Here is a 10,367-nt window from a genome sequence, read left to right on the forward strand (position 1 = left end):
CATCACCATCACCGTCACCATCATCATCACCACCATCACCATCACTACCATCATCACCACCACCATCACACCACCATCATCATCACCATCACCATCATCACCACCACCACCACCATCACCACCACCATCACCATCACCATCACCATCACCATCACCATGACCATCACCATCACCATCACCATCATAATCATCACTATCACCATCACCATTACCATCACCACCACCACCACCACCACCACCACCACCACCATCACCATCATCATCACAATATTAATAGTCATCATCATAATCATCATCCTCATCGTCATCATTTATGCATCAATTTGTTGTTGTTTATGTTTTGTTTTAAGTTTAATCAAGTTTAATCATCATCCTCATCGTCATCGTTTATCCTCATCATCACCATCATCACCATCCTCATCAGGAGGAACATATGGAAATTCGGAGCAAGAGGAAATCTGGATCAACTCTCACATGGTCAGAAGTCAACAACATGCCTTCTACGGTAAAAGTAAGCATAATTAATCATGCATCTAGAAATTATTTTTCATAATTTTATAGACTACAAATAACACAACTAGGTTGAGCCGAAATGCATTGTTATAAACAAAAGTAAGGTAGCTATTATGGTTAAAAGTTAGGTAGTTTGTTGATAATATTAATTACATTGATAATAAACAAAAGTGTTTTATTAATATTGATTAGTGCTTAATTTTTTATATGGTATTTGGGATAAATGTGAATTGAATGTGGTATTTGATAAAAAATTGGAAATTTTAAATTTATATATTATTTTATATATAAAACGAAGTTAGCTACGGATTTCCGTAGTTATTCCGTAGCTATTTGGATGTGTAGCTATTTATTTCTGTAGCTATTCCGTAGGAAATCCATAGCTATATTTTTTCCGTAGCTATAATTTAGCCACGGGCCATTATGCTACAGCCATTTTTCCGTAGCAATTTCGTAGTTATCCGCTTATAAATTTCGTAGTTATCCGTTTCTAGTAGTGATATATTTGTTGTAAACCATGGAACCCGTGGTGAAGTTGACAAAAGAGTTGTTGCTTCCAATAACGATCATAAATAGTCGTTTGGCCAGTTTGTTATGGACCAACGAAGAGTATATTCTGCCTGTGAAACAAATTAAATTGATCGTTACTTCATTGTATTTATACGTTTTGTTGGTAAAGTAAACAGCAAGCGGGGATAGCTCAGTTGGGAGAGCGTCAGACTGAAGATCTGAAGGTCAGGTGTTCGATCCACCTTCACCGCATTTTATTTGTTTTTTTTTTGTTATCGGCTTTGTGGCATTGCCGATCGATGTACAGTGGCCATGTTGTTAGTAAGCTCACATGTTACGATATCACACCGACTGCATATATAATCATAAATAAATCTCACGTACTAAATAAATAATTTTATTGCGAGATTTGTTTTAACATTTAGTTGATAATTAAACCATATCATAAAATATTGCGAACCTTTTCAAGTGAAAAATATCATTATCTTAATGAGGGATGATATATAAAATTTAGTCTAAATGAGTTATAAGTATCTTTGAGATGATAAAATGGTTCGATAATTTCTAAACTTTTAGAACAAATGCTTTTTATACAAACAAAACAGCAAACTTTATTTATAAGCTGTTAATGAATTTATTTTTAAGTAAAACGACATATGGTTAGACTTCAATAAATACAACTTCTGTCCTAATAGAGCTGATGGTTTCCTTGATAGATCATATTATCAACGTCGATAATAATATTAGGCGTATACCTCAACATTAAAAAAATATATATATATGATTATAAAAAATAATATACTACATATGAACCTATATATTTTAAATATAACTTTAATAAGAAACTATTAATAATATAATCACCACACATGTTATCTAACAATAAATATTTACGCCACAAAACTTGAACAGAAAAACATAATCTCATGTTCAACATGATAATATAATTAACATCAACAATATATTTAATAATATTTAATAGTACAATGAAAATAAAACATATATAATAGTACAAATGTCGTATTATTGTGGATGAACTTTAATAATCTTATTTGATATAGAAAATACAATATAAAAAATTCCACATGATAGAATAAAAAAAACAACAATAAATTTTGTTTTATATATTATTTTCAGATAGTAGGAAAAAAAAATTATTATAACTTTATAACTATTCTAATAATTATCATTAATTTAGGAAATTTAAAAAGTCATAGGTTTCAAATTCATATGGATTGTTATATCATTATAACATTTTATCTCTAATCATATGATTCTAATCATATGATTTTGGTATAGAAAATACAATATAGGGGATTTCGCATGGTAAAAAAAAAAAAAAAAATTGTTTCATATTATTTTCAAACACTAGAAACAAAAACTATTGATCCTTTTTATACTAATAAAATATATACATAAGCAGGAATACAAAAACTTATTAGAAGTTTATAAATATTGTAGTAATTGTCATTAATATAAGAAATATGATAAGTCATATGTTTCAAATCGATATAGTTTGAGATAACAATTTATTTTTAACCACTTGATTTTGAATAAACTTCTTTATAATAGTAATAGAAATATATAATAGATTTATCCTTTTTCAAGTATTTGCAATGTCATTACATGATTTAATAGAAAAATGACTAATGAAAAAAATTCAATGTCCCTTCCTGAGTCGGGCAAAATCGTCTTTTGTTTTTATTTCGTCTTATTTTCCGGTTTGATATCATATATCATCATATGTAAATAAGTTTTGAAAAAGTTATTCTAAATATTTCTTACATTTATTGGAACATGACATTTTGCTCTTTGGCTCCTAGCCTCTCAATTCTTAATTCAGTAAGCAATAATTAACATTTATAATGGAGTATATAGTTTCATTTAAAACTAAACTATATGTGAAACTCGTGTATTATACAGGTTGATTTAAAAAAAATTAAGCATTAAAATGTAAATAAAAAATATTTTTTAATTTACAGCTTTAAAATAAATAAAAAAAACATATTTATTGCAATTTAATATCATATATATGATATTTAATAATTTACGTATATAAGTATATTACATTAATTTTAAAATTGAAAAAAACCAAAAATTAACAAATAGATAATATTTATTTCAAAAATACCACAAAATGAGAAGTGTCAAAACTCAATAGAGATTGACATCTAGCAAAAAACGATTTATAAAGGAGGATTATAAAAAGTTAGCTTTTTAACATACTCCAAAATAAAAGATATTCAAACTAGAGTAAATTACATGAATGGTCCCTAAGGTTTGAGGTAATTTGTACGTTTTGTTCCTAACTTAATTTTTTAACTCGAAAGGTTTATTGTTTGTTTTTGTTACGCGTTTGGTCCATGTCTTACCTACAAAGATTATTTTTCACTTGATTTTTTAATTTATTAAAATAAACACATCCACAACCTCACCCCCTCACCTTACCTTACCTACCCTACCATGTTTCTCTATTTAAATAATAGTCTTTTTAGGTAAAACTGGGACAAGCGCGTAATAAAATCAAAAAGTAGGGACCAAACGTATAACAAAAACAAATACTCAAATAGTAGGTACCTTCCAAATTTAAATAAGTACCCCAAACCATAAGGACTGTAATTTACTCTTCAAACTATAACATAGATCTTTTCAGATATACCAAATGGCTTTTTCTAGATCCTATTGTTCTTGAAATGCGGCTAATAGTGATATAACTTCAAACTAGTATAACATAGATACATGAAAACTAACCGATATAAACAACAAAATATACATTAATTTTGGTGCTTTATCAAGCTGAAAAAACTCAAAGTTCAATTTCAAATTTACAAATATTAAGACGATTGTTCAACTAAAAAAAGAAAAACAAAAGCTGATAATTTGATTTGTTCAATTAAATAAAAGAGAAAAAAGAGTTGATAATGTACAAAATGTTTGAAAATATGCTGGAAATTGCTTATGTTGGATGATAAAGATCCCAAAACACATGGCTCCTAATGTTCGAGCAATAGCTAGATGTAGATCATCATCATACATATTATATTTATACTTTCTAAGATATTTGCAATGCCATTACATATATATATATATATATATATATATATATATATATATATATATATATATATATATATATATATAATAGAAAAACGATTAACGAAAAATAACAATAGCTAGATATCAGAAGGCATATGGCAGTATGGCACATCCACATATAGGTTTCCAATCCCACAATAAGCCTCTTTTATCTCTATAAAACTTCAAATTCTACCATTTACTGAAATCGTCCCTATGGTTTGGTCAAAACTGCATGTTTGGTCCCTAACTTTTTTTTGCATTCGGATCGTCCCTATTGTTTGATTCTGTTGTATTTTTTGTCCCTATGGTTTGGTCAAAATTTCACGTTTGGTCCCTAACTTTATATATGTAAGGGACGAAAAACGCAACAAAATCAAACCACAATAACGATTCAAGTGCAAAAAGAAAGTTAGGGACCAAACATGTAATTTTTACAAAATCGTAGGGCCAATTTTAATAATTTACTCTAGTTTCTTTATTTTGCAAAAATAATTATCGTGGTTTGAGAAAAAAATTAGAGGTGCAAACTGCCAACACCCAAAAAGACTGTGTTATGGTCAAAATAATCCAAGAAAGCCCATTATCCAATTCGGTCCAGTCAGAAAGTAGTTATCTTCCGATTTATTTTGGAATCGTATTTATAATATCTTTTGGTAAATTGAACACAAAGCGGGGATAGCTCAGTTGGGAGAGCGTCAGACTGAAGATCTGAAGGTCAGGTGTTCGATCCACCTTCACCGCATTTTATTTTATTATTTATTTATTTTGATTATTGGCGATGTTTGCAAATACGACCTTTTTCGTTGCCAGTGAAAAATAGCATTTATCTTAATGAGGGAGGATATAATTTAGTTTCGATTATTAACTAAATAATATGTAGTGTAAATGAATTATAAGTATCTTTGAAATGATAAAATGATTTGATGTTTTTTCTAAACTAATGTTTTTTAAACAATTAAATGAGCAAAGTTTAGTTCTATTAATGAATTTATTTTTAAGTTAAACGACATATGGCACATCAGATTTCAGTAAATACATTTTCCTTCGTAATAGAGCTGATGGTTTCCTTAAAAATATTAAGTTATATATTATATTTATCTCTTTAAGGTATTTGCAATGCCATTATATAATTTATAATAGAAAGATAACTAATGAAAAAGATCCAATTATTTTCTTTTCTTTCGATCTTATTTTCCGGTTTCAATTATAAGTAACTTTGAAAAAGTTGTACTAAATATTTGTTAAATTTAATGGAACATGACGTTTTTCTTCTAGGCTCCCAATTCTTATTTAGTAGTAGTAAGCAATAATTAATTTTTAGCATTATATATTTTCATTTATAACTAAATTATGATAAACTAATTATACATAGGAGTAAATCAAATTTGCAGCTTCTAAACATACTCCAGAAACCAAAAAAATCAATTATAACATAGACCTTTTCATTTATACTCAAGGGGTTTTTCTGGTAACCTATCAAAAAAAAGCTCAAAGTTATACTCCAAATTTACAAATATTAAGACAACTAGATGGCGGTATGTTTAATTTAAAAAATAAAAATAAAAATAAAATAAAAAAATAATAATAATTTGGTTTGTTCAATTAAATAAAAAAGAAAGAAGGTCGATAATGTGATGCATGTGATGTCTTGCGATAACCTATCTTCAAATATCTTTTTGACAACTGCCGTAAATGAAAAGCCTCAAAAAACGGTTTGACAATGAAATTTACATACATGTCCATTTTGTAGCATAAGCCAATGCATTAGTTTTATGAAATTTATGAGCAAAATACATGCTATACAAGCTTAATTTATGATGTAACTAACTACCTCAAATAATCGCCACGAATGACCCTGATCCATTTACCGATAAAGAAAATCAAATTTAAATACCGCTTTGTTTTTGAAATGCCTCATTAGCAAAAACTAAAACGCAAAAAAAAAAAAAAACAAAAAAAAAAAAAACAAAAACAAAAACAAAAACAAAACCTAAAAAAAAACAAATCAAGATTAAGTAAAACATGTTTAAGATCCATCCCAAAAAGAACATGTAGATTCACACCCAAATCGGTTCATCGGTAGATCTAACAATGAGACAGGTTTGGAGTGAATCGACCTTTGATCTAAACTCGTTTAACACATTTCAAATTCCGATCCAAACCCACGGAGTTTTGAAAAATCAATCTCATACTCTTATCAATCGAATTAACAGATATTCAAACACACCACATAACCCCATAAGTTTTTTGAATAATCAAACACATTTTACTTAACCTTCAAAATAACATTTATTAAATAAAACAGATGTTGATTTAAATAACACATTGCGTACTTGAGGACTTTTGATTGGAACTAAAATCATTTTCTTAGAAACTTCTGATTGATTTTTGACCGTCGATTGCATTGATAGAGAATAATATTTTTAAACTTTCTTCCGATAGATAAATGAATGTTTGGTTGATGAAATATAAATGAAATGACACCATATTTCTTGCTAGAATATGAAAGTCTAAAGTCGAGTCCTCGCTTCGTATGTAAAAAAAGTTTAGTTTGGTTTTTTCTATTTGGACTTTCGATTATAATTAAAGTAAACTTTACGTTGTATAAAATATAAATTAATAACTCTAAAATTTATACGGGACGGGTTATAAATGGAGCAGATCAGTGATGATCCATACTCGACCATTCTAATAAAAGAGTTAGCGGGTATGGCTCATTAACAGGTAAACGGATCAAAAACTATACTCCAAACCCCGTATAATTATTAAGTGTTTGAATTGGATCAGGATCAAAACGCACTCAATTGTCAGACCTATTCATTGGTTGTTCATTAATCATTAAATAACGATATTGATAGTGATTGGTATGCACAGTAAATTTCTACTCTATGATTTGTAATTAGGATTACTTAAAAATAATTTTTTTTGGAATAAATGCTTTATAATATACTATATATAACATTAACTATATAAATTATAAGCATTTTTTGCTTATAAACTCGCATTGTTTTCTTATTCCCATCTGTGGGACAAACTAAAACTCATTTTGAGTTAATAAAGACCACACACATATTTTATTAAAAGTTAAAAGTATAGAATAAATGATTTATTAGGGATGGGATCTTGAGCAATGTAGGTGTAACGCTTGTTTAACCTGATGATGATATATTATAACCCAATTCGATCTATTTATAAGTAAATGGATTGAACTTCTCACTTGTTTTCCGATTAAATTACTCACCTTACATTAAATTTTAAGAACAAGTTGCTATTTATTCGTCATATCGTTGTGTAATGCGTTTTCACACTCGAGCTCTTGTATGGTGAGTGGTATCGATAATCCCATCGTTATTTTTCCTCATGTACTTGTTGTTCTGTAATGATTTGCCCTCGAGTAGCAACATTTCTTTTATCATTTGCACGTCATCTACGTAGCATTCCAAGAAAATGCACACTTCCACAGACAAAATGAGTGGGTTTTGTTCTTCTTGGTAATATAACATTGCCGCTAAAGAGAATAAAGTCGATTCTGAAGATACTGTAGACGCTTAGGAGCTTAGTAGATCACATGTCATAGCGGCTAGAACCGAAAATTGGGGTTACGTGTCATTCCGGCAAGCCTTTTAATATCCAAATTCTCAAACACTTGCACACTCATATGTGCCAAAAAATCAAAACCAATGTAACTTTCGTGCCCGCTACTAGGGATGTTAGACAACTTGTTTGGTATTTCATTCCTCAAAGTATTATAGAGCAAAATGTTTCATTAATTATGTGAGAAGTGGATTCGGATGCCTCGTATTTCGCATCATGTCATGAATGTTTATTTTTATTAAATAAACTTCAAAACTTTCTTAAATTTAGAAATTTCCTTTTTATGCAAAATCATTGTCATCGTCCAATAAACTCAAATCGTAACAAGTATTTTCAAGTAGACTCTCAACCCCCCAACATTTATAGTAGGGTCCATAGCGGCAATACAAGTTATAATAGGAGACGTATTTCCAAAATTTTTATTTAAACTTTGATTTCTACGGTTCCACCATATTAGCAAACATTACACTTTTGGTTTCAAATTCGTTTATTTTTTAACATATTAAATGTAAAGACCAAAAATTTCAACAAAATTTTAAACTTTTCAAAAACAACCCATTTTAATAATGTTATTACAAAAAGGTTTTCAATACATTTATTATCGGAGTATTCCCAGAACCATATCATAAAACACAAACTTGAGGAGCGGTACGATCACGCCTTTGCCTTGCCACGGTCTCTTGAAGAACCTGAAAAACATTAAACCACAACTGTAAGCCCGAAAGCATAATGAGATACCCCCAAAATACCAACCATATATACCATACACATAACATGCTATATCATATCGAATCACAGAACAGCCATGCATATCGGGTCTACTGTGTGACTAGCCCGCCGTGTCGGGCCTTCAGTCCACCTGGTCCACCCTCCGAGTCCAGTCATGTCCCTCGAGTCTGCAGTGTGGTTGGTCCGCCCGCACCGGGCCTTCAACCCACCTAGTCCACTCTCTAAGTCTACAGTATGACTGGTCCGCCCGCATCAGGCCTTCAGTCGGCCTGGTCCACTCTCCGAGCCTCGGCACGTCTGGTCCGCCCTCGTGGGGCCTACAGCTTATCCGGACCGCTCGCTGGGCCTTCGGAACAACCGGTCCGCCCTGGGTATCTTGGCATACAGCACAAAGCAGGACCCGCCTCAACCCAACTCCAATCCAAACAACCATGTGCACATAAACATACAATCATATAAGAGTTCACAGTCAACAAGCCGATCAAACAGATTACATAACATATCGTCATCCTAACCAGGATACCGACCTAACCGGTCACTAGCATAGCATCACCCTACATATTAGGAAACCGACCTTAATCAGGTCTCTAACATATATCATCCTAGCTACCAGGATGCAAACATATCAAAGCAATAACATAACAACAAATACCCGGATCTCAATCCGTTAAAGGGTCGGCCTTGGTACCTTAGACCCTGTCGATATAGTGAGGATAACTCACCTTGCAACTGCTGACTGAAAAGGATACGATCACGTTGCTGCAAACTCCGACCCGAACTCCACGACTGTCATACTCAAAAGACTGAATCCAATAAATACCAATAATTACCCAATTACCCCTGGAAGTCAATTGGTCAACCCTTGGTCAAAGTCAAAGTCAAAGTCAACCTCCTGACTGACTCTACTCGTCGAGTCAATCCAATGACTCGTCGAGTCCCTATGCTTAGAACTTCCCCAATCCGCGACTCAACTCGCCGAGTCACCCCGAGACTCGCCGAGTCTCGTAACTCTGAGTCCCCTCGCACTTAACTCACCGAGTCCTCCCTCAACTCGCCGATTCATGACACAACCAGAAGAATATTAGGACCTCACGACCAGACTCACCGAGTCCAAGAACAGACTCGCCGAGTCCGAGGCTATCTTCGACCTACTCGCCGAGTTGTTCTTCCAACTCGCCGAGTTCCAGTCCATCTTCAAGCAACTCGCCGAGTACACCTTTGTGACTCGCCGAGTACCACTAGTTCTTAACCCATACAGAAGTCTTCCAGGCCATGCAATCGATCCAAAACGTAGATCTACCCTTCTACAACCCTTCCATCACGTAAAGTGGCAAACTTTACGTGAACCCAAAGAGATCTAGGCATTTACACTCTAGGGCTAGGGTTTGGGACAAGATGGCTTCACCAATCACTCAATAACAGGGACTTTAATGCACTCTAAACCTCCTCCACTTCAGATCTGAGGTAGCAACCTCATATCTGTCCTTCAAACTCAAGATACCACAATCTAAGCTTCCCACACAACCCCAAAATGATGAATCTAGAAGAACACAGCCCAGGAACGAAATATTACCTCAAAATAAAGCCCCCAACAGCAAGGAATCCGAATCTAAGAAAATCCCCTTGCTCCAAGCCTCCTAACTCTCCAAGATCTTCTTCCAACTTTCTTCTCCAAGGCTCAAATGCACTCAAAGCCTTCACAAACGCATATCTAGGGTTTCTGGATTTCAAGGGAAGGTAAGGAGGCTGGGGAGAGGGTATAATGTCCTTTATATAGGGCTCATTCCCCGAAATTAGGGTTTTCTTTGCACAATGCCTACTCATCGAGTCCAGCTTTGGACTCGCCGAGTTGGCCACTTAACACGCGACCTGAGTCGCGACCCTAATCGCCGAGTCCACCCATGGACTCGCCGAGTTGCCCTTCAAATTTACACTTTTAGCCC

General features: G+C 32.7%; 2 non-coding genes across 2 annotated transcripts; both read left to right on the forward strand.

Moving 5' to 3' along the window:
- Positions 1–1,202: 1,202 nt before the first annotated feature.
- Positions 1,203–1,275, forward strand: TRNAF-GAA (transfer RNA phenylalanine (anticodon GAA)). The gene has a single exon. It is a non-coding gene; the product is annotated as a tRNA-Phe (tRNA).
- Positions 1,276–4,770: 3,495 nt separating this feature from the next.
- On the forward strand, positions 4,771–4,843 carry TRNAF-GAA (transfer RNA phenylalanine (anticodon GAA)). The gene has a single exon. It is a non-coding gene; the product is annotated as a tRNA-Phe (tRNA).
- The last annotated feature ends 5,524 nt before the right edge of the window (positions 4,844–10,367 follow it).

Source organism: Lactuca saligna, chromosome 1 (genome assembly GCF_052625555.1).
Source record: "Lactuca saligna cultivar CGN05327 chromosome 1, ASM5262555v1, whole genome shotgun sequence".
Lineage (NCBI taxonomy): Eukaryota > Viridiplantae > Streptophyta > Magnoliopsida > Asterales > Asteraceae > Lactuca > Lactuca saligna.